The sequence below is a fragment of the Trichomycterus rosablanca genome, chromosome 17 (assembly GCF_030014385.1).
Source record: "Trichomycterus rosablanca isolate fTriRos1 chromosome 17, fTriRos1.hap1, whole genome shotgun sequence".
Taxonomy (NCBI): Eukaryota; Metazoa; Chordata; class Actinopteri; order Siluriformes; family Trichomycteridae; genus Trichomycterus; species Trichomycterus rosablanca.
In genome coordinates this window covers 2,426,133-2,448,353 of record NC_086004.1, presented here as the reverse complement: position 1 = coordinate 2,448,353, position 22,221 = coordinate 2,426,133, and the positions used below count along the sequence as shown (strand labels likewise).

The 22,221-nt window shown below is 44.6% G+C and overlaps 1 protein-coding gene across 5 annotated transcripts in view; it reads right to left on the bottom strand.

Annotated features, from left to right (window-relative positions):
• ptprsa (protein tyrosine phosphatase receptor type Sa) overlaps positions 1 to 8,729 on the bottom strand; it is a 265,829-nt gene extending 257,100 nt beyond the window's left edge. For all 5 annotated transcript variants that reach the window (XM_063012370.1, XM_063012365.1, XM_063012368.1 and 2 more), the window contains exon 1: positions 8,456 to 8,729. The gene's annotated coding sequence lies outside the window, so the exon portion shown is untranslated. The remainder of the gene's footprint in view (positions 1 to 8,455) is intronic.
• Positions 8,730 to 22,221: the final 13,492 nt, after the last annotated feature.

Below are 22,221 nucleotides of genomic sequence, written 5' to 3'. Positions count from 1 at the left end.
TCAACCTGGCAGTGGTGGGGCTTGAACCAGCGACCTTCTGGTAACTAGTCCAGTACCTTAACCGCAAGGCTACGGCTTGCCCGGCTTGTGGCAAACGAGGACATCAATCATCTGCGCCTCTGCAGAAAGACACGACTCTTAACGTGGGTCTGCTGATGCCATGTTACCATCCTTACTCTTTTTCCAAGACCTGGCTTGATGCAGACGACCAAAGCGTCCTGTCATATTTAAACAACCAGTTCTCCTTTCTGCGCTATCCCCGTCCTGTCCACTTTCTTAGTTGCGGGCTGCTTGTGGGATGTTTTTGTGTCTTGTTACTTTGTTGGCCGTCACATTCATTTCTCCATTGTCTTCTTCTTTGTTCTTTGCTTGTGGCTTTTGCAGAACAGGATTGGGACAGTGGTGGCCTAGTGGGTAGAGCTTTGGACTATAAATCGAAAGGTTGAGAGTTTGAATCCCAGCTCTGCCATTCAGCAGTTGAGCAAGGTCCTTAACCTCTCTGCTCTTGGGGTGCAGGTTTATTATTCATTTTGTTCCATCATGGTCAATCACCCTACACCTGGGTTTACCGAATGAACTGACAGTCCTCCATTTCAATCCTACTAAACAGCTTTGAGATGAACTAGAATGTCGACTGTGAGCCAGGACTTCTAGTGTAACACTAGCGCTTTTAAACGATTTTATCTGATTCTGGAGCGGAACATGGAGCGTAATTACGATCAGGCGTCTGCATCCAGTACTTTCAGCCAATCAGCGCAGTAAAAGCAAACATAAGTTCAGCTTCGACTCCCATTAGTGACAGCGGTGAGAGAATTGCATTATGGGAAGCCATGCATTCTTTATGGATGGTTCTTGAACTTGACTGATGAAGATATAAAGTGTTGGCGCGGTGATGCCGAGCCAGACTTCCTCCCGCCTCTCGGATCCGAAGACGCGCGTCCATAAAGGAACCGGGTTCTCGCCTCGTCCTGCATAATGCATGAGGAAAGTGAGGACGGGATGAATCATTCATGCTCATTACGAGGTAAAATCATCCCAGACCGCAGCCGAACAACAGAGTAAACAAATTTCCTCCTACCACGTCTTCCGAACGCTTCTCACTAGAACCAGAGCTCATCTGGGCGCCAAGCGGGCCATCGGAACGACCCACGTGACACGTGACCTTCCGAATCGTGACCCGAGGGGCTGGAGAGGCCAGACCCCTCGCTGTGGGGCTAGATGAAGATCGTGGTGAGATTTCGACACGTCTCCGTGACCTTTACAAGAGTTACCAGACTGTCCACATGAAAGAGAGAGAGCAGAGGGCGAGAGACACTGAAAGAGTGAAAGAGTGCAGATGCTAGTCATAGACGCCAGTCCTGATTTTTCCATTTTCTTTCCTCTTAGATTTTGCATCGTCCCAAATGGATACAGTGTTAGCATAGTGGACCAACCATCTACAAGGTGGACCAACTAGGTAGGAGAGTCTAATAGAGTGGACAGTGAGTGGACACGGTATTTAAAAACTCCAGCAGCACTGCTGTGTCTGATCCACTCATACCAGCACAACACACACTAACACACCACCACCATGTCAGTGTCACTGCAGTGCTGAGAATGATCCACCACCTAAATAATACCTGCTCTGTGGTGGTCCTGTGGGGGTCCTGACCATTGAAGAACAGGGTGAAAGCAGGTTAAACAGATGTGTAGAGAAACAGATGGACTACAGTCAGTAATTGTAGAACTACAAAGTGATTCTATATGGTAAGTGGAGCTGATAAAATGGACAGTGAGTGTAGAAACAAGGAGGTGGTTTTAATGTTATGGCTGATCGGTGTAGACTCACTGCTTTGAGAGGTTAGAAAACGTCTGCAAACAAAAACAAACCCAGAAACAGGAAGGTAACGCACAGGTCAGGCCACCGGAGTTCATGGGCGGGACTTGACAGAAACCGAAAGCGAATCAGATCTCAGGATTCCCATAGGGACAGGTGAGGTGCGGTGAAATTAACAAAGATTCACCAAATGAATAAAGCAAGCTCGATATAAAAAGCAGACGAGTCGGGTCACGTCAGACTGCAGCGGCGATGACTTTGTACCCGAGGTTACATCATTGTGTGTGTGTGTGTGTGTGTGTGTGTGTGTGTGTGTGTGTGTGTATTTGCATGCACTTTGTATATTCGTGAAGAGAAACCCGACACCACTAATCACAAACGGAGAAAAACAGGCCGTATTTTGTAACCTATAGACCTTGAATGGCCTGAAATGCGGCTGCATTATATAGATGTTATACATTATACATACACACTGATGAGCCAAAACATTAGGACCACCCATCTAATCTACTGTTAAACATGAAATCCTGTGGGAACTGGTCCCACTACATTACCAGCATGCCCATTAACTTCCCACAGTGCATCCTGGTGCTTCTCTTCTGCGGGTAAACGTGCACATATGGCCGGCCGTCTATAGAATCTGTTTATGTTTTGATTTTTATATGATTGTTTGTTTTGACCTGCTAAAACCCTCTTTTAATTTATAGTTTGGCCACCTCACTGCACGAGGGCAATATAGAGGCTTCTTAAATATAACCCTCCACTTCCCAGCACACATTGAATAGGCAGGTATGAAGGATTTATTTGCTATTTGTTTAAAGGATGGTTTTCAAATTATGAGTAGATAAAATAAAGGTCCCTAGGTTCCTGTTCGGGGGTTTTTCATGTGTCCACGGACCCACTTTGACCCTGACCAGAATTAAGCCATTACTGTAAATAAATTAAAGACGAATCAAACGATTTGAGTATAATATACTGTAGTGTGATTAAACGGATGCAATCTGGCAACCCTGCAGTGCGAATTATACCGCTTGACAGGCACTGTGTGGTTCGTGGTGGTCCCATAGTGGTTCCAGTTTTTACTACTGCAGATACACAGCATGAAGCTACATGGTAGGTGGAAGGGCGGTACCCACCTGAAAGGTGTCTCCTGATAACGGTTGTAACCCGACGTGCCCCGCAGGCACTGCTGCCTCGTTTCATTTTATTTACACACTAACGACACTGTTAACTTTAACACTTTTTTATATGTCAGATTTCATTTCACACCACATGGCAGCGTCCCAAACCACAACCGAAACAGGATGACGGAACGGACGCCAGCGCGTTTGCACCCTGTAGACCTCCAACAGCCGAGGGGCGGCATGGCATCGTCCCAAACCGTGCAGCCGACTACGGGACTGAACGGTACCAACAGACTACAGTTACGTGTCAAGAATCATTTCCATTCTACAGACAAAAAAAATCCTTCAAGCAGCAATCATGGTTGTGGTTAATGATACCACTACTCGTCCCCAGACAGGCGCTCTGTACAGGATTTCACAATGAGCTCAGACTAATAATAAAAGAAGTAGATAATGAAGAGAAAAGAAGAAGCTGCACAATGACCTAAAAGCTCCTCGACTCCAACCTCCTCCAATATACACTATATGACCAAAAGTATTTAGACGCCTGACCATGAGCTTGTTGGATATCTCATTTCGAAAGCAAATGGTATTAAAACAGAGTGACCTCTATGTGATCTTTTCAGCTAAAATCACAGCCACTCTTCTGAGAGGGCTTCCTACAAGTCTTTGAAGTATGTCTGTAGGAATTTGTGCCCATTCATTTAAAAGAGCAATTGTATGGCTTGTATTTGCTTCGTTCACAGGGGCACAGCCATGCTGGAACAGGAAAGGGCCTTCCCTAAACTTCTGATTTATTTCAACCTGTTAGCCATTCCTGAAACACTAGGCTCAATTAGAAGGGGTGTCCCAATACCTTTGTCCATAATGTACATGAGCATAAAGTAAATTCTTGCTTGGGTGTCTGTTTGGGTGTTTTTAGGCGTTCCCGGACCCACTTCGACCCTGATCAGAGTGTAGAGATTACTGTAAATGAATGAAAGATGAATCAAATGATCTGAGGTGAATTTGGGTTAAACGCGAGAGAGCGAAGAAAGTGTGATTAAGCGTAATCTGGCAACCCTGACTGAATGCGAATCGTACAGTGACTAGGGATGGTATATTATGATATATTAGCTAACTAACGACCCCCCTAACTGCTGTTCTTACGACTTTTTTGGGTGGGTGGGGAGACGAGGTGGTTCCAAGTATTAATTTAAAGGGTCAGACCTCCCCAATCCCCCCGAAATTCGATCCATACCGACAACCGCGCTCCTGAATTCATGCGCCGCGTCCTGCTGAACACCAAACCGCGTTCAGGGTTCAGGAGTCGGACGAGTCACCGATCAATTATTTAAAATCATAAAAGAATAAACACAACAGAATGTTTTATAGAGTTAAAATGGAAAACGGCTGCGTGGTAAATCCTTCCTGCGCGGATTAAAGCGCGCATTGCGCAAATACGACAGAATGAGATGCTAAACATTTTATTATACGCATTTTTATTTTGAGGGGTTGAAACCAGCCCCTTGAGCTCTTGAGTAAATCCAAACCAAAAGGATATTTTGCTTTAATGGGAATCTTACCCAAATTTGACTTTCCGTTGGCTTGGCACGCATGCGCATGGACAGACGCGCGTTTACATTGAAAAGCCATATGGTCATTTCGAGTCTGCAACAAATCAGCATCACAGCGTCCGATCAGATCGATCATTAATCATGACTATTGATCTTTTTTTTATGCTTGTGTGATCAGTTTCGCTCGATTTGGTAATCATCCGTGCAGTTTGTGCGCACCGGGAGGCGCAAGGTTTGCGTTCGCTCGTTTCCTGTGCGGATCGAACCAAAAATGCTTCCTACAACCTGTCCGAAAAACGTATCGCCTTCAGGGAGCTGAGACGCTTTAATTAAAGAACATATAAATAAATAATAAATAAAATCCCCTTCAGGCTGTTTGGTGTTCTAACGACTGCTTAAATATTTCAACATCCCACCTTCATTCTGCATCCTAAACCATCAACCACCCAAAATATTTACTATTATTGACATTACTGAAAACTGGGGGGGGGGGGGGGGGGGTTGCACGGTGACTCAGTGGGGTAGTACTGCTGCATCACAGCAAGAAGGTCCTGGGTTCGATCCCCAGCTGTGGAGTTTGCATGTTCTCCTCATGTCTGTGTGGGTTTCCTCCAGGAGCTCCGGTTTCTTACATTTACATTTTTGGCATTTAGCGGACACTTTTATCCAAAGCGACTTACAGTACTGTGACAGTATACTGTATATTGTCTAAGCAATTGAGGGTTAAGGGCCTTGCTCAAGGGCCCAACAGTGGCAACCTGGCAGTCCAGTACTTTAACCACTAGGCTACAACTGCCCTTCTTCCCACAGTCCGTGCAAGTGAGGTGATTTGGAGATACAAAATTGTCCAGGACTGTGTTCGACAAAACGTGACATTAAAATACTAATAAATAAATAAATAAATAAATAAAGTGGGACCACTTGCGTCACTGGTTCTGTGTCTTGCTGAATGCAATCTGGATTACGTAGCAGAGCGTTTTCTCGGTGTGATAGACACAATGACGTCATTGGTTTAGTTTCCAAGCTCTGATTTACACCGCCGTTTTGATTAGGCCTACATGTTGCTATAAATAAGCCAGTGTCTGTATAGGATTTGAGTTTTGGGGTTTGACTGTCATAGACACTCATAACATGCACAAAACGTACACTGCCAATCCAAGTATGCACATATTTTTGCCTGCATGATGCGCTGGTGCCAGGCCAAGATGCCATAAAGGCTGTAATAAAACTACAGGAGAAGCAAAGCCCACAGCGTGAGACATAAAACCCTGCTCAGATGCTTCACTGAATACAGCACATCATTTATAACGACGGGCCATAAAATCAAGAACGCCTTGTCTATGGACTGGGTTTATTGAGGCGTGGTCATCGTGCACATCAAACACTAGGCACCGAAGATGGTACATGGATATTATACACCATCAGCAGATCAAAAACTACAAAGCCAATCAGATCAACTAGTTAGGATTAAGGACAGTCCAGATGCTACAGATCGAGTGATATTTTCATTAAAAGCCTACAAGGTGAGGCAGGAAGCCCTGATCAGGTGATACTTTAATAAATAGATCAATAAAAACATACATTCATTCACTCCAGTGAGAAAATCAAAGACTTGTGTTATCTGTCTATGGATTAAAGATTTCTCTATATGTTAATAATGCATATTTTCTTCATGGGCATTTTAGTACCAGGTTCCTCGCTGTGTGAGCATCCGGCACATCACACACTATACCAACAGTATAAACATCATCACATATTGTATAAATATTATTTGCATATTAAAAAGCGATATAACCAGCCATCATAAACACTGGTGCACATCAAACCCAGCAATGCAGATGCCAGCGCAAAATGCCACCAACATGTAAGAACACTGTAACACCATGATGCTCATTTTGCATATTAATAGATTCCAAAAAAATCCATATGCTTCGTATAGGCATGCATCCATATGTCCATGCATGGGACTTTCCTTCAAAGCTTATGGTGTGGGCATCAGGTGCCAAACACTCTGCACATGTTGGTTACATTCATATAGAAGCTATAAGACAATGGTGTTCACCCATATGCGCAATATATGCATGCATAATAAATACATGCCCAAATGAGCAAACTGTAGCTATGTAATATGTATAGAACTGTTTGTGCATATATATCAGACTATATGAATGTTATGTTAAATATGAATATATATATTATGCACATTAGACTGTTTATCATACAAATCAATCACTATATGCACTTGTATGCATTCCATACATTAAAAGCATCCTAAACAGCACCTTAAACAAAACTTCTAGTGCATGCACTATAAATATTACATGCGTATTTAAGTGTACAGCACATCGCCCCTCACATCCAACACTATACTGCACTGCACATCAAGCCGAGAGAAACTGCTGCCAGCCTGATGGCACAAATGCCAAATAAGAACAAGTAGGCTGTATTTTTATTTATTTTGCATGAAATGTAAAGGGATAAAATGTGCCTGGTGATATATTTTAACACACACGTATACATTTTGCATCTTGGCAGATATAATAAGGCCATGTGTTGCTGCTGAAATAAGCCCATATGTATGTATATTTATGTGTGTATACTGTATGCATTGGCACTCCGTGGACAGGGTGCGCAATGTGCAATGTGCGCGATGTGGGCACACGCACATCAAATATTATGCACATTATATGTAAATGTATGGATATATAAAGTCTATATGCACCATGTATTGATTTATTGCTGTATTTCTTGCTCTGAAACTCTATGCATGTTAAATATTAAACCTGACAGATTTATTTACTGGCATTTCGGATCTAGTTGCTCGAGGTGTCGAGGTGTGGGCATCATACAAACAGTATATATACAGTTAAAACAATATATATATGTACAGTATATGTAATCTAAACCACTGTGTGCATATTAAAACTATATAACCATATTAAAACACTATATAACCATGTTGGTTTAGGGATGCTCGCGAGGTGGGCATCGTGCACATCAAACATTACACACGTTATATGTAAATGTATGGATATATAACATCTATAGGCACCATGTATTGATTTATTGCTGTATTTCTTGCTTTGAAAGTCTATGCATGTTAAATAATTAGCATGGCAGATTTATTTCGGACATTTCGGATCTGGTTGCTCGAAGTGTCGAGGTGTGGGCATCATACACCAGTATATATACAGTGAAAACAGTATATATACAGTATATATAAACTAAACCACAGTGTGCATATTAAAACTATAACCATATTAAAACACTATATAACCATGTTGGTTTAGGGATGCTCGCGAGGTGGGCATCATGCACATCAAACATTATGCACGCTTCATATATATATATATATATATATATATATATATATATATATATATATATATGTATGGATATATAAAGATAAAGCCTATATGCACAATGTATTGATTTATTGCTGTATTTCTTGCTTTGAAAGTCTATGCATGTTAAATATTAAGCATGGCAGATTTATTTCGGACATTTCGGATCTAGTTGCTCGAGGTGTCGAGGTGTGGGCATCATACAACAGTATATCAACAGTACGTATATATACTGTAGTATGCATATTAAAACTGACACTGACATGTTGGTTTAGGGATGCCCGCGAGGTGGGCATCATGCACATCAAACATTTAATGCATATTTCCACATGCATATTCTTATCTTGCATGCCACCACCACACATCTATGCAAACTAAATGTATATCTAACACTTTATGGCCAAAATAATAAACACTATGAGGTGCATCAACACTAGTGATGCCAGTCGAACCACCTGAGTCACAAACCAAGTCCGGACGGATGAGATGCTCAGTGTTCAGCACCCACACTTCACAACAGCCCAGTTCAGACCCATATCAAACGCAAAACGCACCCAGTGCTTCATTCCCCAGTATAAACTTCCCAGTTCCAGTACGAGTAGAACTTGCTCCTACCTCTTTCCAAAACGACAGCGCTCCCTTTTTTTCTCCTCACGCGTGCGCAAAAAAAAAACCCGTTCACATCTTCAGTCGCGCGTGAATCAATAATAATCCCGTGGCTGGTGGGTGTCGCGGAGGGTCCGAGCGGCTGGCTGAAGCTGGTTGTTGCAGGTTTAAATCCTCCCCGGTGGCGTGGCGTGGCGTGCTGTGCGGTTGTTGCGCTCGGCTCAAGCGCGGCGCGGCTCGGCTCGGTGCGTGTGCGCGCGCGTGTGTGTGTATGTGCGCGCAAAGAGCACTGCCGCTCCTACTGAAGCTGCGAGAGCGCGGTGATGTCATACACACACACACACACACACACACACACACACACTCTACCCAATTAACCACGCCCATATTCCGCCCAAGCCACGCCCATTTACCGACGTGATGATATCACAGGCTGCTCTTCATGCCAAACGCGCATCAAAAATATTAAATCAATCAATTAAATAATTAAAATGAAAGTATTTAATTTACTGTGAGCACAGAAGCGTGAGCGTATTTACCGCTCTCATTTACCCCATTACAGCAGGTACCGCACCCTGAAGAACTGATCTGTATTCCCTGTAATTACAGAATACATTTAAATGTAAATAATAATAATTTCATTTCATTTTTTATATCAGGTTTTTTTAAACCACTGCTCTATGGCTCACTGTCACATCACAGCAAGAAGGTCCTGGGTTCGATCCCCAGGCGGGGCGGTCCGGGTCCTTTCTGTGTGGAGTTTGCATGTACTCCCCGTGTCTGCGTGGGTTTCCTCCGGGAGCTCTGGTTTCCTCCCACAGTCCAAAAACATGCAGTCAGGTTAACTGGAGACACTGAATTGCTCTATAGGTGAATGGGTGTGTATGTGTGTGTAGGGTGTTACTGTGTGCCTTGCGCCCATTGAAAAGCTGGGATAGGCTCCCCCCCTGCGACCCTGATTGGATAAGTGGTTAAGAAAGTGAGTGACTGCTTTATTCTGGTCAGGGTCACAGTGGGTCTGGCTTCCTCAGAGTCACTGAGCGCGATGCAGTAACACACCCCAGACAGGATCCCCTTCCCCGAGAAATAGTCATTTATGCCTGTTGTCTCTAATTTGTGCCTCTAATACCGCTGGGGATTCGAACTCTGGATCCCAACGGTATTTACCACTGTGCCACACCGATAAGAATAAATAAACACACACATATATACGTATAGCATTTAAGGTACTGGACTAGTAAACAAAAGGTCGCTGGTTCAAACCTCGCCACTGCCAGGTTGCCACTGTTTGGCCCTTGAGCAAGGCCCTTAAAACCTCAATTGCTTAGATTGTATAATGTAAGTCGCTCTGGATTAAAGCGTCTGCTAAATGCTGAAAATGTATAATATATATCTACATATATATATATATATATATATATATATATATATATATATATATATATATATATATATATATATACTGTATATATATATATATATATATATATATATATATTTGGACTGTTGCTGTATTTAGGTGTCACCATAGCATATCTGGCCTCCAATACCATTTACATTTACAGACTTACAATTATGACTGAATTCAATACAAATAGAGCAATTGAGTGTTAAGGGCCTCGCTCAGGGGCCCAACAGTGGCAACTTGGCAGTGGTCAGGCTTGAACGGGCAACTTTACCTGCTAAGCTACCACTGCCCCAGACTTGGCACAGTTTTTACACCGGGTGCCCTTCCTATTTCAATCCAGGCTTGGGACTGGTCCCCCCGATAGCTCAGCTGTTCAATCACCTGCATTAACAGTTTAGGGAAGGACCTTTCCTGCCCCAGCATGACTGTGCCCATGCCCACGAAGTGAGCTCTATAAAGGCATGACCTCAGCCCCAATGAACAGCTTTGGAATGAATCGGCACAAATTCCCACAGTCTTCTCACAGTGAGAAGCCTCCTCAGAAGAGCGGCTATTGTTCTAGCTTAAAATAAGGGCAGTTGTAGCCTAGCGGTTAAGGTACTGGACTAGTACGCAGAAGGTTGCTTGTTCAAACCCCACTACTGCCAGGTTGCCACTGTTGGGCCCTTGAGCAAGGCCCTTAACCCTCAATTGCTTAGATTATATAAAAGTGGAAAAAAAGCGCCTGCTAACTGCCGACAATGTAAACGTAATGATAAAACCCTGTCATACAGAGCATCATTTTGGCAGCGGTAGCTTAGAGGTAATCAGAACGTTGCTTGTTCAAGCCCCACCAACACCAAGATGCCACTGTTGGGCCCCTGAGCAAAGCCCTTAAGCCTCAGCTTCTTTGAATAAAAGTGTCTGCTAAATGCCACACAGACGTAATACCATTTTTATTAGAACTAAATGTCCAGCACACTCATGGTCAGGCGTCCAAATACTTTTGACCATATCGTGTATGAATAAAATCTGATATTCTTTGAAGTTGTTAGCTTCATCTGTACACGAGAACCCGTTAATGAATCATTTTTACGTTCCCTCACTAAGAAAACCGAATCACAGAGGCCGAGCACTCATCAGCCAAGCGGCGTAAATCCACCTACCGGCATTTAATTGTCTGTCACCTTTACGAGCGCGGAGCCTGTGGGACTAATCAGCGTCCTCCAGGGTAGCGATGACCCCCTCTGACCACCTGTGTCCTCGGTTTAATCCGGTTCGTTTCTCCTCCTGGGCTTCAGCCTGACCCTCTCCTGCCCCCGCGTTCTCATCTCTCACACCTCTGATGATGTGTGGGTGGGGCACCGGTCCGTCCACCTGCTGGAGAGGGAGACGAATCGCCGCTAGCCGTTGATAAAGAGCAGAACTAGCAACAGGAAGTGCTTTGCGTTGCCAACGTCTACCAGGCTTTGCGTGTGTGTGTGTGTGTGTGTTTGCCCAGTGTGTGTGTGTGTGTGTGTGTGTGTGTGTGTGTTTTCCCAGTGTGTGTGTGTGTGTGTGTGTGTGTTTGCCCAGTGATTGTGTGTTGGCCCAGTGTGTGAGTGTGTTTGACTGGTGACCTATCCTGGGTGTGTCCTACGTTTCTCCCTCTGAATCTGACCCACTGTGACCCTGACCAGGATAAAGTGGTGGTAAGGAATATCTCATCCATCAGACTCCACACATCTTTGTGTAGGACGTGGCTCTGGAGGTTCTGGAGATAATGTAGCGTGGAGTCGAGTCCATCACACCGTGGTGAAGTCTCTCCATCACCTCCTCAGCGGCTCTCGCTCGTCCGCCGCGCTCTCCGGTACATGACGCTCACGCCCGCCGCGCGGTGCCTACACTCCGCGCCGGGGTATTTATAGCAGCCGTTTAGGAGATGGCTCAGGTGGGTGGAGGTGCTAGGCTATGACTTAGAAGCTGAGCTGTTTTCTTCACTGGTGAGACTGGAGCTGATCCTGTATTCCCAGCGGTCCCAGTGGTTCCCACAACAACCATTATAGCCCAAATAACAGACTGGTAGGTGAAGATGTGTTGGATAAACGTTAGCGGGGTTTAGCCGATGCTGGTTTATCTGTGGGCATGGCTTAGCAGAGCTGTGAAAAAGTAAGTGAACCCTTTTTAGATTGCAATTCTGCTGCTCTGTGTGCATCCAAACCCTAATATTAGAATAGAATAGAATAGAACAGAATAAAATAGAACAAAACAGAATAGAATACAACAGTAATAGAACAGTATAGAATAGAACAAAACAGAGAACAATAAAGCAAAATAAAATAGAACTAAACATAATACAGTACAAAAGAATAGAATGCAAAAGAATAGAAGAGAACAGATGAAAACAATAGAATAGAATAGAACAGAGTGGAATACAATAGAACAGAAAATAATAAAATACAATAGAACAGAACAGAACAGATTAAAATAGAACAGAACAAATGAAAACAGAACAGAATAGAATACAACAGAACATAACAGAATACAATGGAACAGCATAGATTAAAATAAAATAAAATAGAATAGAACAGAATAAAACACAACAGAATATAACAGAACATAATAGAATAGAACAGAACAGATTAAAACAGAATAGAATACAGTAGAATATAACAGAATACAGTAGAACAGAACAGATTAGAACTTTTATTGTTATTATACTTGCCTACAATGAAATTTAATGTGACACTCTACAAGATAGAGCTAAAATAAAATAGAATTATTGTACAATAAAACATGAGGTTTATAGTGAGGAAGTATAAATAATTTGTTCTTTACTTTAGTTATGTTTATAGGGCTAAGAACGAGTGGAACCTGTCGCCCTTCCACTGGCACCTCCTACACCTATAGTTGCTCTATGGGTGGTTCTGCTTTGGAAACGGGGGCACTGCAAAGCCCTAAAATGCCACAAGACCAGGGGGCAGTTCAGAATAGTCCAGAAACAATCCGGCATCACGGCTTTGGAGAAACAACAAGCTGACGAGGGAGACAGAGAGAAGCTGTGATATACAGGGGATTGTCAATCCAGAGGGATTAAGAGATAACACACTATGCCTCTGTGCACCATGTGCCGACCCAGCTAGGCAGCGCAGAGGGACACGAGCTTCTGAACCCCGTTAAAAACACTACTGGTTGTCATAAATGTCCAAGTTGGCGCAAGCAAATGCTAATCAAACTAACACAAATCCCAATATCACTTCAGTGAGGACAGGTGAAAGGGGTTGAATACTTTTTCACCTTGACTGTCCAGGTTACACACAGTATATTATTCATCATGTTCAGAGGCGATTATTTTTCTCACGTTCCCGTTTTTGCCTCCTCGTATCAGCGTTAGACATCTCGCTCGCTGTCTGCCCTCCCCAAAGGCGGCGCGCTGAATTTAGCACCCGACGAAGGAGTCCCTAATGAGCACCCGTTGCTATGAAACGATCCGCCGAAACCGTCGCTTAACCGTCCACTTGCGCTCGCTGCCATCGCCGCGCCCATCCTGTCAACAATTAAAACACACACACTGGAACACTCGGTGTTTTGTCCCTGAAGCACCACGAACGTGCCGCCCTCTGTGTGTCTCACGGTGAGACTTGCTTTGACCGGAGGCTTTGTGACACCACACAGCAGACGTGTGAAAACGAACCCACGGTCACGAAACCCAGGCAAAAAAACGGGATGTGTTACTACAGACGTCTCACCCAGGGGTTTCAAAAGATGCCGAGTGAAACTACAGAGACCTGGACAGAACTGGACGTTTCAAATCAGCGTCAGTGGAAGCTGGACAACCAGAAGCTCGGACGCAAAGAGGTCTCTGTAAGTGTATGTAAACTTAGATCTCAGTGGAGCATACACCGATCAGCCATAACATTAAAACCACCTCCTTGTTTCTACACTCACTGTCCATTTTATCAGCTCCACTTACCATACAGAAGCACTTTGTAGCTCTACAATTACTGACTGTAGTCCATCTGTTTCTCTACATACCTTTTTACCCTGCTTTCACCCTGTTCTTCAATGGTCAGGACCCCCACAGGACCACCACAGAGCAGGTATTATTTAGGTGGTGGATCATTCTCAGCACTGCAGTGACACTGACATGGTGCTGGTGTGTTAGTGTGTGTTGTGCTGGTATGAGTGGATCAGACACAGCCTACCAGACTACTGGAGTTTTTAAACACCATGTCCACTCACTGTCCACTCTATTAGACACTCCTACCTAGTTGGTCCACCTTGTAGATGTAAAGTCAGAGACGATCGCTCATCTATTGCTGCTGTTTGAGTCGGTCATCTTCTAGACCTTCATCAGTGGTCACAGGACGCTGCCCACGGGGCGCTGTTGGGTGGATTTTTGGTTGGTGGACTATTCTCAGTCCAGCAGTGACAGTGAGGTGTTTAAAAACTCCAGCAGCGCTGCTGTGTCTGATCCACTCATACCAGCACAACACACACTAACACACCAGCACCATGTCAGTGTCACTGCAGTGCTGAGAATGATCCACCACCTAAATAATACCTGCTCTGTGGTGGTCCTGTGGGGGTCCTGACCATTGACGAACAGGGTGAGAAACAGATGGACTACAGTCAGTAATTGTAGAACTACAAAGTGCTTCTATATGGTAAGTGGAGCTGATAAATGGACAGTGAGTGTAGAAATGCGTTATTGTAATAACCAGAATGATGATGATGCAACATCAGTGACACCTAGGGCCCATTGTAGGTACTCTTGGACAGTGGACAGGAGTAAGCCTGGGCACCTTTGGTTGTACCAGGTGCCACAGCTTTGTTGTTCTCTGGCATTGATGATTCTTGGCCGTCCAGCGATCTGAAGGCAGTTCGTGGCTCGTTCCTTGTTGGACAGTCATCTAACCATAATAGTCCCTCAGGTGTTAATGCTGGTCATTTGCTGCTTTCAACACATGAACTACAAGGAACCTCGATCAGTTCAACGTTCAATAGATTTCTGACTGTGGTACCACTTGCCACTGTTGGACCCCTGAGCAAGGCTCGCATTGTTTTCAGTCATAATTAAAAGTCGCTTTGCTAAACGCCGCAGACGTAAACGACCTTGAGTGGCGGTAGTTAGTATGTATAAGACGATGCCATCCGATTGGTTTTTGAACCGAGGCGCTCTGCCTATGATGCCAGTCTCCGTTTCAAGACAATACGGCGCCTGTTCCATATTCATGGGTCCGAGCCTGGATCGTCCTTTCAACGGCGTACCCAGAGAATCCTCTTTCAACTTCGCCAACGCCGCGCTAAAACAGACTAGCGCGCTAGCTGAATAGGACACGCGGGTCCCTCCAGGCCGTCGGTACCCTCGGCGCTTTCTGGGAGGCGCCTGTGAAACCCGTTCTGGTTTGAGAGGCTGGGAGTGATGTTCTACAGGTTTGTTCCGTCTTCGGTCCCCCGAGGGCCCCGAGTTCAGTTTCATCGCAAAGCGAAACTCTGGAATGGCGGCAAACTCCAGGTTCAAAGCGGCCGGCAAACTGAGGGACTCAAAGAGCCGGGCGCAGAGGAAGCCCGACGTTCACGTCGCATGCAAATGCGCTCTCCGGCTCTCCTGGCACGGCGCCAGGCGTTCGGCACGTGGCCCGCCGTCGCCTCTTTCCACGCGCCGCCCTGAATTTGATTACCGCCGCTCATAAGCACGCGTATAGCGCACCAGAGACAGCGTGTTCCCACTATCTGTCTGTCTCTAGGCTTAACCCGGCACAGCTGATTTATTGCACAGCTGCCATGTTGGTGCCAATTGAAAGTGGCACTAGAGCCGGGCGCTGAATCTTAATTATGGGAATTGATTGCGTGGTGGATCTCGTTGGTTCCCTCACCCAGGTGGCACTTTTAATATGGACAAAAGTATCGGGACACCCATGTGATTCGCTAGCAGGTGTAATAAATTGATTCTATGCTTCCAACTTTGCAGCAACATGTTAGGGAAGGCCCGTCCCTGTCCTGTTCCAGCATCACTGTTGCCCTGATCTCAGCCCCACTTAACAGCTCTGGAATGAACCGGAACGTCAACTGAGCCAATGCCCAACCGTATAAATGCTTGTTGACTCAATGGGCACAAATTCCCACACACAGACCTACTTTAAAGTCCTGTGAGAAGCTTCTCAGAAGAGCGGCTGTTGTTCTAGCTGAGAAGATCCCGTAGAGGTCACTCTTTTGTAATAGCATTTGTTTTTAAAATGGGACGTCCAAGAAGTTTAGGTGTCCAAATACTTTTGGCCATATAGAGAATCTCTAGAGTATAGAGTCTCTCAAGAGTTCATCTTCTTCTTCATCATTTTCTTCTTTTTCTTCATCATCTTCTTCATCACCATCTTCTGCATCATCTTGTTCTTCTTGTTCATCATCATCATCATCCTCTTCTTCCTGATCTTCATCATCATCTTCTTCTACATCTTCTGTATCATCTTGTTCTTCTTCATCATCTTGTTCTTCTTCATCATCATTTTCTTCCTCTTCACCATCATCTTCTTCTCCTTCTACCTCATCATCTTCTTCTTCCTCATCATCCTCTTCTTTCTCTTCATCATCATCTTTTTCTTCTTCCTTTTCATCATCCTCTTCTTCTTCATAATCATCATCTTCTTCTTCCTCTTCATCATCATCTTCTTCTTCTTCTTGGCCACAGTGGATCATCCGTCTTCATCTTGCCTCGTCCTGAACATCCTTCTTTGACACCCACCCACATGAATGTTCTCTCTCACCGCATCCATAAAGCTCCTCCTTCTCCTCAGCACCTTCTCCTGTTTATGTCCATCCTCGTCACTCCTAACAAGAATCGCAGCATCTTCATCTTGGCCACCTTCACCATGTCATTTACATTTGTGGCATGTAGCGGACGCTTTTATCTAAAACGACTTACAACTATCACTGAATAAAATTTGAGCAGTTGGGGGTTAAGGGCCTTGCTCAGGGGCGGTGCTTGAACCAGCAACCCTCTGATCACACTAGTCCAGATCACACTCTTCTAGATCACTCTCACTACAAATCACATCGTCATCCAATCAGTACTGATTCGTTTCTGAACCCAACAGTTACACCCAGGGTCCACATACTTTTGCTCATATAGTCTAGCTCAGGTCTCAGGAGGACGACGTGTGAAGTATTAAAAATCTCCGTCCGTTTCTGTCCCCCGGAGAGCTGAGTAGGTCAGGAGGGTTGATAACGGCGGCGGGAAACAAACGCTACAGATGTGAGAATTCCCTCACGCTCCGGTTAGGTGGATTTGCACAGCGGACCGAGAGCACGGAAAAGGTCAAACATGTATAATGTCACAATAACGTCTTTACTAAAAGATCTTACCTGAAAAAAAAACCTAATAGAAACGGCAGCAAGAACCCAGGAGAACATCAGATCCAAAAAAGGAGGGCATGAGACTCTAAAGGAAGGACATCAGATCCCAACAAAGGACATCAGACATCAAACAAGAGAACATCAGACCCCAAAAAAGAGAACATTAGACTCTAAAAGGAGAACATTAGACCCTAAAAGGAGAACATCAAACCCCAAAAACGAGAACATCAGACCCAAAAAGGAGAACCTTAGACTCTAAAAGGAGAACATCAGACCCTAAAAGGAGAACATCAAAACCCAAAAACGAGAACATCAGACCCAAAAAGGAGAACGTCATACGCAAAACAGGAGATCAGACCCCAAAAGGGAAAACATCAGACCCTAAAAAGAGAACATCAGACCCTAAAGGGAGTACATCGGACCCCAAACAAAAGGACATCAAACCCCAAAAAGAAGGACATTAGACCCCAAACAAAAGGACATCAGACCCCAAAAAGAAGGACATCAGACCCCAAACAAGAGGACATCAGACCCCGATGAACCAGTAATTGAACTCTCAGCAGCACAGTGAATTGGAACCCGGCGTCTGAGGTTGGCTCGGTACTCCCGGTCACTGTTCTTAATAAAGAGGAAAGTGAAGGTTGACCGAATCTGATCCAGTCGTGTGCGGCGGCACTGATTTTAATAACGGATTGAAATGACATGACTGCTGGTAATTACGGCTCTTGTACTGTGTGATAATGTAAGGTTATATTACACTGACATGCTGCTGTATGCTAATTAACTGAGAAATTCATTTACACATTAATTAGATTATTTAATCCAGCGAGGTTTCAGCTTACGACACATAACGACTGAAGTAACGGATCGTTTCAGAACATCGGTGGGTTTAAACCAGAGAAAAAGGTCATCAAGGAAAAAAGCTACATGTTTACACCGTAAACAAGCAGTTCATGTTTTCTAGTTCTTGTTTTTCTGAACTCTCCAAGTTTGAATCTCCGCTCTGCTACCGGTCGGCTGGGCGAGGAGGACATCAGACCTTAAAGGGAGGGCATCAAAACCTTAAAAGAAGGACATTAGACCCCAAAAAAGAGGACATAAGACCCTAAAAGGACATCAGACCCCAAACAGGAGGACATCAGACCGTAAAAGAAGGCACCAGGCCCCAAAAAGGAGGACATCAGACCACAAATAGGAGGACATTAGACCCCAAAAGAAGGTATCAGACCCCAAAAAGGACATCAGACCATCAGACCCCAAAAAGAAGATCAGACCATAAAATCCCAAAAAGGACATCAGACCCCAAAGAAGAGAGCATCAGACCACAAAAAGAAGGACATCAGGCTCTAAAAAGGAAGACATAAGATCAGACCCCTAAGTGTTTTTTCTCAACAATGGGAGTTATAGCACACTGGTGGATCGAGTAGCTGGTCTATATTTTTATCTTATGTTTTTATCTACACCACGGCATGCCCCGCCCTGTTACATTGGGAATCCCAAAGTGCTCATGCTAGCTAAACTAAACTGAACTGAACTGAACTGAACTGAACTGAACTGAACTGAACTGAACTAAACTAAACTAAACTAAACTAACACTAGTGTGACTATCTTGTCTTAGCTGGGGGTCGTTAGTTGGTTATTAGATGTTATTAGTCGTTCGGCTATTTTATCCAGACATGGTAAATTCCGATGCAAAGCACACGTGTTCGCAGGAACGTCGAGACCCCCCTCGGTCCGTACGCGCACGACTCTGGGTAATTTCACAGCAGCTTTGCAGGCTTAGCTTGAGACACAAGTGCGTTCAGGCGGAATAGCGAGAGCCCATTTTACACCTCACTAGCTTTCGATGAACTTATGAAGCTCTGACGGCGGCGGGTCTGTGGCGGAGCAAAGCCGGGCGCGGCCTCGCCGACTCTCCACTGAACGTTATATAAATTCATGAGGCTTTTCTTCTCGTGGTGGTTCGGATAATGACGGCGTGTCGAGGAGGTGACGGGGCGTTGGGAGTTTGTGCTAGCTCTTCCTCTTATAGGGTAAACGCGTCAAATCCGTGTTAGTTATACCGTATATTCATTTAACCTCCCAGATCACATGTCCTAATATAAGCACTCATGTCCTGCCTCCTCCTTGTTGGGGTCTGATGCCTTTCTTGTTGGGGTCTGATGTTCTTCTTTTTGGGGTTTATTGTCCTCTGTATTGGGGTCTAATGTTCTTCTTTTTGGGGTCTGATGTCTTTCTTTTAGGGGCCTGATGACCTTCTATTTGGGGTCTGATGTCCTCCTTTTCGGGGTCTGATGTTCTCCTTTTCGGGGCCTGATGTCCTCCTTTTTGGGGTCTGATGTCCTCCTTTTCGGGGTCTGATGTTCCCCTTTTCGGGGTCTGATGTTCTCCTTTTTGTGGTGTATGATGATAATATACTGAAGCGCTCGGGTGGTTCAGCAGTAAGGTACACTAGCCCACTACTGCTAAGATCTGGAGATCCAGGGTTTAAATCTTGTAGTGCTATCGACCAGTTGGGCGTCTGCATAGGCATGATTGCCTAATGATCAGGGGAGGAAGGGTGGTCGTAACAGTCCAGCCTACTATGAGAGGTGCACTTGTCAATGTGCTGGTCCCATGTCCGGATAGAAATAGGAGGGTTGGGTCAGGAAGGGCATCCGGCGGAAAAATGCTGCCGAGTCTGGTACGCGGACCAGATCTGCGGTGGCGTCCTGTAAATACGGGATAATAATACCATCCTGGCTCACTCCGTGCTTGTTTGAATCTCTCAGTACGCTATGCTAATCATTTTCGAGTCAATGTGCAATTAGCAGTCGCGTCCAGCTGCCAGTATTCAGGCCGTGGATGAAACAATGGTGCCGCACGTTTCCTCTCTATAGACGCTGATTACGGGTCGAGCTCCCGTAAATACGCCACGTTGGTGACGTCTTCAGCGCCAGTTTACTTAAATGATGTTCAGTATGTTCAGGAAATGTGTCCGTGTCGCCCCCGAAGGACCGATCTGACACGGCGCAGAGTACAGAACGAGATGGAGAACGCTCGTCATTTCATTTAAAAACGAGTAAAACCCGCTGAACGTTTCTGTCATCACTCAGGAGCGGCGTACGAACCGGCTCGACTTATTAACATTTTCATTTACAATAACAACAGGCAGGCGCGTTTCCTCGTTCCTCATCCTGGTCCCGGTATCCTTGAGCGCTCCTGATAAAACGGGGCGAACAGAAATTAGAAATCCAATTCCTGACCCGAGAGGTTGATGAAAGTGAGCCAGGAGCTGGAGACACGCCGGTGCTGCTGTTCCATCCTGCTTTTCACTTCCTCACCTCCGATGTTCTCCTTTTTGGGGTCTGATGTTCTCTTTTGGGGTCTGGTGTTCTCTTTTTTGGGGTCTGATGTTCTCTTTTGGGGTCTGGTGTTCTCCTTTTTGGGGCCTGATGTTCTCATTTTTGGGGTCTGATGTTCTCATTTTGGGGCCTGATGTTCTCCTCTTTGGGCTCTGATATCCTTCTTATTGAGGTTTGATGCCCTCGTTTTTGGGGCCTGATGTTTACCTTTATGTTACGATGCACCACAAGAAAGTAAAATTCAATTCACACGTGTAACGATTCAAATTGGCTTACATGTATAATGAATTAATATTCATTTTAAACAGCAGAGGGGGCATGGAGGTTCAGATGATTGATGTGTTTCTCCGTTTTAACAGACAGTCACTGATGCCTAGTTAAGCATTTATTCACTCCAGGTGGAGGTGTTTCTATTGATCACGGTATCTTGCTGACCGACTTGCCAGCTCCTTTGTTGGCAACCTGCAGTTTTTCCTCAAATGATTCAGGGCTCGAACCGCTCCCAGCTTCATTCCACTTCGTATTTACGATTTATTCTTGTACTAAACTTTAGATCTGGGAATGTGGCAATACCCCAGAATGAGGCAGTACTGGGGGAAAGGGTAAGTTAACGAGTGGTGAGAAACTAAATTAAGCTTTTACAAATTTTACCAACCAAACATTACTGACAATGCCACCCTGGGACTTTCACCCAGGGAAGTATTCACCCCCAAAAATAAGGAGGGAAGGCACTCAGGTTCGTATAGCCAAGGATTAGAAATCAGCAAGAGGCTTGTGTTTAGAGAAAATTATACAACATTTTATTTTCTTAACAAATGCTAAAATACATGTTTAAAAAGTACATAATACAAACAAAACAATAAAGAAACAGAGATAAATGACACCAAAAACCTACCAAATCTCAGTGAAATCAACCAAGGCACAACTCCAAATGTATAAGTGCTAGCACAGCAAACCACCGCAAGTGTTATTTCACATCACACCTTTCAATGTGGTAGGCAAATAATTAATTAATTAATTAGAAATAAACAACCCAATAAAAGTAAGGACAAAACAAAAATAGAAACAAGACAAAAATAAGAGCAAAACAATTAATAAGAGCAAAAAATGAATAAGAGCAAAACATACAAGCCAAATATACAAGCAAAACAGCAGCGCTCGATGGGAATGAGTCAACTGGATGCGACAGGCAACACAAGACCCAGCGCTCAACAGGAATGCAGCAACTAGATCAATATGGCAACCCAAAGAGCAGCAGGACGAGACAGCGAGCGAAGGAACTCCACCCCAGCCACCTGTAAACCAAACACATCGCTTACACCCATTTGATATTACATTGGAGTGGAATTATACCTTAATGCACAGCAAGTACATACTGGAGGAGAAGGGCTCACAGTGGGCGCACACACACACGGCACCCAACAGCCAACAAAGTGGTAGCAGCCACACCGTTCATCAGCTCCAATCACCCCAACCAGGATAACCCAACCAGAAAACACCTCGCCCTGAACACGGTACGATTCCAGCAGAAATCCGATTGACCAGGCATGACGCCCCATAAAAGCACAACGCCAAGCATAAGCATAACCAAATTAGTCTACACCAAGACTCACAATGAACGGGAGGTGGGTCCTTTAACTCGCACACCTGTAACCTGTAATACCCTATAAGATAAGATAAGATAAGATAAGATAAGATAAGATAAGATAATC